Source organism: Parasteatoda tepidariorum, chromosome 10 (genome assembly GCF_043381705.1).
Source record: "Parasteatoda tepidariorum isolate YZ-2023 chromosome 10, CAS_Ptep_4.0, whole genome shotgun sequence".
In the NCBI taxonomy this organism is placed as follows: Eukaryota; Metazoa; Arthropoda; class Arachnida; order Araneae; family Theridiidae; genus Parasteatoda; species Parasteatoda tepidariorum.
The window spans coordinates 77,414,462-77,421,906 of record NC_092213.1 but is presented as its reverse complement, the minus strand read 5'-3'; the positions used below and the strand labels follow the sequence as shown (position 1 = coordinate 77,421,906).

The window sequence follows — 7,445 nt, the reverse complement described above, 5'->3', positions numbered from 1 at the left end:
TGGCTGTTGTCCGCCATTGCTTCTGTTGTTAACGTCACGTTGTAATCCAACTGCAGTTGATTTGGACGGCAGTTGTCGTTCAAGCTGAGCGTTCGATGACGTATGCTGTCAAACTCATAAATTAACCAATCAGAGGTAAACGTTCGTTTCAAGCTGACGCCGACGTTTCCTAAGAAACCAGGCCTTTACGATCATTTCGTCAATTCTAAAGCAGTGTATGATTGTATAAAGAGAAATAGGCTGTTTAAAGAGGTGTCTTAATTTAAATTCCACAAAAGCCCTATCAATCTAAACAAAATGACTATCAAAAATATTAAATATTAGATGAAACTTATGTCAGATTAATCTGATTTTTCATGACGAATATTTTTTATTCGTACAAAAATGAAAATTACATGAAAAAAAGATAGACCATACAAAAGGTCGTTGGATTGCGTCGAAAAATTTCAGACCTGAGGGAGAGATGGCGAATTCTTCTGTCGAACCATTCAGGTTGGAGGAAGCGAATTCAGATCGTCTTAGCCTTGCACTAGGTTGCAGTGTTGATGAAGAAGGTTTTTTAATCGAAATTATAACAAAAAGGAGAAGAAAAAATTTTTTTATTTTTAAATGTGCTTTTTTTTCAGTCGAGAAAATTTTAGAACCTTGGGTGCAGAGAGATGAAGAATTCTTCTGTTGAAAAACTCTGATTGGAGGAAACAAATTCAGAACGCCTTTGCCTGTACTAGGTTGTAGTTTTGACGCAGAAGGGTTTTAGTCGAAATTATAATAATAACAAAAAAGAATAAAAAATATACGCAAATTTTTTGTTCTTATTAAGTGAGGGGAAATAACTAAACTTGAATAATACCTTAACAGGATTGTTAAATGCAATATTTTTAATAGAGCAATTTAGCTATGTTAAATTTTTAAATATAATTTAATCCTTAGTTTTATGTAAGTAAAACCATTCCTTTTTATTCTAGTGATATATTTGTTAGGAATGTTTAAATGACTTTTATTTATATCATTAAAATGCGATAAAGTATAGAATTGTTTCATTGAAAAAGAATTAATTGCTTTATTATAATTTCAGTTCGGTCCACATTATTTATGATGATCAAAGTGGATTTGATTTGCAACTTGGAGATGGATACAAGGAAAATAAAACGTAAATTACTTAGTAAATTTCTTTGCATTTCATTAAATTTATTTTTAATATTTAGTTAGTGATTTAAAATTTTCTTTTAAGAAAATTTCATTACAAATTTATTAATAATCCAAAACAATTATATTTTCAATGGAAAATAAATTTTCGATATGAATAAGTACATATGATTTTTCAGATGTGATAATACTATTTTAATCAATTTACTTCCTTACGTGATTATACTATGTCAATAAAAAAAAATTCAATCACACTGACTAACTTTGACAAAAAAGTAATTAGCGTGTTGATTGCAATAGTTTTCCCGAACAGTCTTTTGTGCTTAATTTTATTATTAGTTAAACTCAGTGTTCATAAATCATTTTCTCTTTTATATTTATTAAAGACTATTTCAGAAGTTACATTTTCATCTCAAACATTTCTTACAATAATTTTCTTTTTTAAAAAATACACTTTTATAATTTTAGATCTAACCAAATCGTATTGAATGATGAAATGTTGGATGATTTTTACTTCGATTTCAATGCACATGGTGCCTATCCAATCATCAGTAACGAATTGAATGATATGAAAAGGTATTATTCTTTATGCTTTAAAATAATAATATTTACTATGCATATTTTTAAAGTTAATAAGTTTTTAATTCTCATGAATATTTTGCATTTGTTTGAAATGCAAATTTAAACAAAATGAATGATAAAAATAATGAAACTTGCAAAAATAAATTAGTCCTAGTTTTATCGGTTTACCAGGATGCCTGAGGCCGAAGTGGCCCTTTACCATTTCATCGTGAGGTTAGGATCATTGAGGTGGTAAGCCTTCCGGTCCTTGTAGCCTAGAAATAAAAGTATCCTAGAGTTTGTAAGTGAGCACATTATCCGAGTAGATATCATCAGAGATGATGCAGATTTTACTTGGTAAATACTCATAAAAAAGATATAGATAATAAAAATTATGCTTCCTGTACGAAGTTCGTCAGTATAACAAAACATATAACTACTACACGTCATCTAAAGCTTCTTCAACAGTACAAAGTTAAGTCTAGTGTCACTTCAAATCAAGAAATCAATCTAAGCGCCACTTCAAATCAAGTTGATTTGTGTCAACGCTTTATAAATATTTATATTATATTTCAATTGTGTATTCTTATCGAATATCGTCTTATATATTACCATATAAATTATCACTATATACGGACCATGAACTGCGATGGCTCAGGGGATAGAGTCTTCGCCTTCTTATGAGGTGACCCGGGTTCGAATCCCAGCGATGGCTGATCGATGCAAATTTCGCTTGCACCGACCACAGTGCTGACAGGAAATATCCTCAGTGGTAGACGGATCATGGGTTAGAGTTCCTTTGCCGTCAGGCTAACTCTGGTAAGTTCTCGTGGTCTTCCTCTCCATGCAACTCAATTGCTGGTCAGAAAATCCTCCCCGAAGGCAAATTTCTCCCATGATACAGGTGTCCCTTTGTTTTCCGGATTGGGTTCAAAATTACAAGGCTACGGAGTTAAACATTAGTAGTGGTAAACCCAAAGATTGGGTCGACTTTTCAACGATGATTATAAAATAATATAAAATATAAACGCACCATTGAGTTAAAACTCAAATTGTCAATTTTGCATCACTTGTGTAACGAAGTGTTCAATCTACCTCAGGGAGTCTTCCTCTATGAGATTCTCAATATCGAAGTCTGAATTAAAGTTTACTGCCTTACAGTTCAATGCTTTGTCAAAGAAGTTTCGATTCAGTTTGTGAAAGTGGTGATCGTAACTGTCATTCTCTAGATTCATGAGATTAGCATTATTCCTATGGTACCATCTCGCATTCGTGATTTTTCTCAGAATTTTATTCTGTAGTACAGTAAGTTTCCTAATCTCACGCTACGATATGTTACACCATACAAAAATAACTTATTTCGCATAATGATCAAAACCTTGCTTTTTATTCAAATAACAGTTTATAAATTTTCTGAAAATAAAAACGTTTTGTTTGAAAGCGTATCATATAAATTTTAAAAAAGTATTATTATTTACTTACTGTGATATATTTTTCTTCTATATTTGTACACTGATGTAATATGCAGGAAAATTTTAATTTATAAAATGTTAATTGCTTTTCAGAAGTGCAAATGGGGAAGAAGAGAGCTTTAATCGTGAAATGGAAAAGAAAACTTTTAGCTCATTTTTAAGGTCTATTTGCTGGGCTTTCTGCTGTTGCTTCAAGGGAAAAGCTGATTAATTAATAATTTTGGCTGAACTTTTGCGACCCACTTTGCACTTTTGCGACAACTTTTGGCACAACTTTTGCGACCCATTTGGTTTCTTTTCTGCTGTTGTTAACAAAAAGTGAAGAATGCTCACTGAATAATAATTAAAATTTCAAGAACTGTATCCTAAATAAAAACTGTACATTCAGGAATTGAAACTTTAATAACTATCGTACTTTTAAGAAATGTAGCATGAATAATACCAATAACTTCAAGAAATGCAACCTCAATAAAAGTCTACTTTCCAAAACTGTAACTTCAATAATTACCGTAACTACCGTTATATCCAAATAGCCATACCTTCAAAAATTCAATACTAACCATACATTCAAGAATCGTAGCTTCGCTAACAATCATAGCTTCAAAAAATGTAACTTCAATAATGATCGTACCTTCTATAAAGGAAACCTGATTAATAGCCGTACCCTCGAGAACTTTAACTTCAATAATAGACGTTTCTTCAAGAATTATGACGTCAATAATTATTTTAACTGAGAGAAATGTAACCTCAATAAAAACCGTACCTTTAAGAACTATAACTTCAATACTCACCGTAACTGCAAGAACTGTAACTTCAATATCTGTACCTTCAAGGACTGCACCCCCAATAATCGTTTCAACTTGAAGAAATAATAGTTTTACCTGAATAAAAGTCGAACACACAAAAACTGAAACTTCAGTAATACCCATAATTTCAATAATTGTAACTCCAATAGTTATCGTATCTGCAAGAATTGTAACACGAATAATAAAAACATAATTTCAAGAACTGTAAGTTCATTAAAAATAGTGCATTCAAGAACTGTAAGTTCATTAAAAATAGTGCATTCAAGAACTGCAAGTTCATTAAAAATAGTGCATTCAGGAACTGTAACTTCAATAGTAATCACACCTTTCAGAACTGTAACTTCAATAATTACCGTATATTTCAAGAACTTAACTTCAAGAATAACCATACCATGCAAAACTATAACAGCAATGCTAAACGTACTTTCAAGAACTTTAACTGAAAGAAAGGCTGTACTTTCAACATCTGTAACTTTAATAATAACCGTACCTTAAACAACTGTAACTGTAATAAATTCTATAACATCAATAAATTTCATGTCATTTAAATTTGTTATTGCTATTAAAATTTAAATACGAAAAATAGAATTAGATCTGGCATAATTTACTGTGAATTTTTAAAAAAAAAATTCAGTTTCACTATTCAAACATATTTATATTTATTTTAAATATTCACATTTAAGTAACTATTTCGTTTCAAAGTTCCGTAAAAAAAGCATATTGCCAGAAACTTATATTAGGTACCTATATCAGTATACATTGAAAACTCCAGAGAAAACCAACCCTTTGTAACGACCACCTCTATTTACGACCACTTTCGGGAGGCTCACAATTTTCTCCATAGACTTTGTTTTGAAGAAAATCTTTAGGAGAGACCATTAAAACCTCTCCCTGCGACCAAGCAAACATCGGTACCAAATGTGGAAAAAGAATGCGGAAAATTTGTTTGAGGGTCTTATTTAGAGAGATCTTTTTGACGATTGAAATAGTTTACGAAAAATCATGTACTTTCTATAACAAGTGTTACGTCAATCAAAGTCACCTCTAAGAACGACCAACCTCCATTAACGGCCATTTTACTGTGAANAAGCTGAAGAACGATGGCTCAGGGGATAGAGTGTTCGCCTTCTTATGAGGTGACCCGGATTCGAATCCCAGCGATGGCTGATCGATACAAATCCGCATCTCGCTTGCACCGACCACAGTGCTGACGGGAAATACTTTCAGTGGTAGACGGATTATGGGTTAGAGTTCCTTTGCCGTCAGGCTAACTGTGGGAAATTCTCGTGGTCTTGCTCTCCATGCAACTCAAATGCTGGTTAGTTCCATCAAAAAATCCTCCCTGAAAGGCAAATTTCTCCCAATACTTGATCCAGGTCTCCCTTTGTTTTCCGGATTGGGTTCAAAATTACAAGGCTACGGAGTTGAACATTAGTAGTGGTAAACCCAAAGATTGGGTCGGCTTTTCAACGATGATTATAAAATAATATAAAATATAAACGCACCATTGAGTTAAGACTCAAATTGTCAATTTTGCATCACTTGTGTAACGAAGTGTTCAATCTACCTCAGGGAGACTTCCTCTATGAGATTCTCAATATCAAAGACTGAATTAAAGTTTACTGCCTTACAGTTCAATGCTTTGTCAAAGAAGTTTCGATTCAGTTTGTGAAAGTGGTGATCGTAACTGTCATTCTCTAGATTCATGAGATTAGCATTATTCCTATGGTACCATCTCGCATTCGTGATTTTTCTCAGAATTTTATTCTGTAGTACAGTAAGTTTCCTAATCTCACGCTACGATATGTTACACCATACAAAAATAACTTATTTCGCATAATGATCAAAACCTTGCTTTTTATTCAAATAACAGTTTATAAATTTTCTGAAAGTAAAAACGTTTTGTTTGAAAATGTATCATATAAAAAAAGTATTATTATTTACTTATTAAAAGTATTTTAAAAAAAGTATTATTATTTACTTACTGCGATATATTTTTCTTCTGTATTTGTACACTGATGTAATATGCAAGAAAATTTTAATTTATAAAATGTTAATTATTTTACAGATGTGCAGATGGGGAAGAAGAGAGCTTCAATCGTGAAATGGAAAAGAAAACTTTCAGCTCATATTTACGATCTATTTGCTGGGTTTTCTGTTGCTGCTTCAAAGCGAAATCTAAATAATAAGTACTTTTGGCCAATATTTTTGCGACTAATTTGCTTTCTTTTCTGCTGTTGTTAAAAAAAAGGAACATTTTCACTGAATAATAGTCAAAATTTCAAGAATTGTAATATAAATAATAACTGTACCTTCAAGAATCGAAACTTTAATAACTATCGTGCCATTAAGAACTTTAACTGCAATAACAATCGTACTTTTAAGAAATGCAGCATGAATAATAGCCATGACTTCAAGAAGTGTAACCTCAATAAAAACTCTACTTTCCAAAACTATGACTTCAATAATTACTGTAACTACCAGAAGTTTCAAACTTATATTCAAATAACCATGCCTTTCAAAAATGTAAATTCAATACCAACCGTACATTCATGAACTGTAACTTCGATAACAATCATACCTTCAAGAAATGTAACTTCAATAATGATCGTACCTTCCAGAAAGGAAACCTGATTAATAGCCGTACCCTCGAGAACTCTAACATCAATAATAGAAATTTCTTCAAGAATTGCAACGTCAATAGTTATCGTACCTGCAAGAAATGTAACCTCGAGAAAAACCGTACCTTTAAGAACTGTAACCTCAATAGTTACTGTAACTGCAAGAACTGTAACTTCAATAGTTACCGTCACTGCAGGAACTGTAACTTCAATATCCGCACCTTCAAGAACTGCACCTTCAATAATCGTTTCACCTTGAGGAAATAATAGTTTTACTTGTATTAAAGCCGAGCACGCAAAAACTGTATCTTCAGTAATACCCATATCTTCTTGAATTGTAACTTCAATAGTTATGGTATCTGCAAGAATTGTAACATGAATAACAACTGTAACTTCAAGAATTGTATTTACGACTGTTATAGCACCTTTGAGAAATGTAGCTTTAATAATAACCGTTTCTTCAAAAACTGTAAACTCAATAAAAACCGCTCCTCCATGAACTGTAACTTCAATAATCGAACCTTCAATAACTGGTACTTCAAAAATAACCGTACCTTCTAAATCTGCAACTTCAATACTAACCGTAACTTCAAGAACTGCAACATAAATATTAGCCTTGTCTTCAAGAACTTCAATAATAAATCTACCTTGAAGAAATGTTGTCTGAATAACAGCCATACTGTCAAAAACTGTAACTTCAATATTAGCTGTATCTTCAAGAATTGTATTTTCAATAATCATTTTACTTACGAAACTATAACTTCAATTTCCATAATTTCAAGAACTGTAAGTTCATTAAAAATAGTGTTGCCAAGAACTGCAACTTCAATAGTAATCAC

At 31.8% G+C, this 7,445-nt stretch overlaps 1 long non-coding RNA gene across 1 annotated transcript; it reads left to right on the top strand.

Moving 5' to 3' along the window:
* Positions 1 to 1,073: 1,073 nt before the first annotated feature.
* On the top strand, positions 1,074 to 3,563 carry LOC139426661 (uncharacterized). Its single transcript, XR_011637889.1, has 3 exons — positions 1,074 to 1,150; positions 1,615 to 1,722; positions 3,273 to 3,563. It is a non-coding gene; the product is annotated as an uncharacterized lncRNA (long non-coding RNA).
* The last annotated feature ends 3,882 nt before the right edge of the window (positions 3,564 to 7,445 follow it).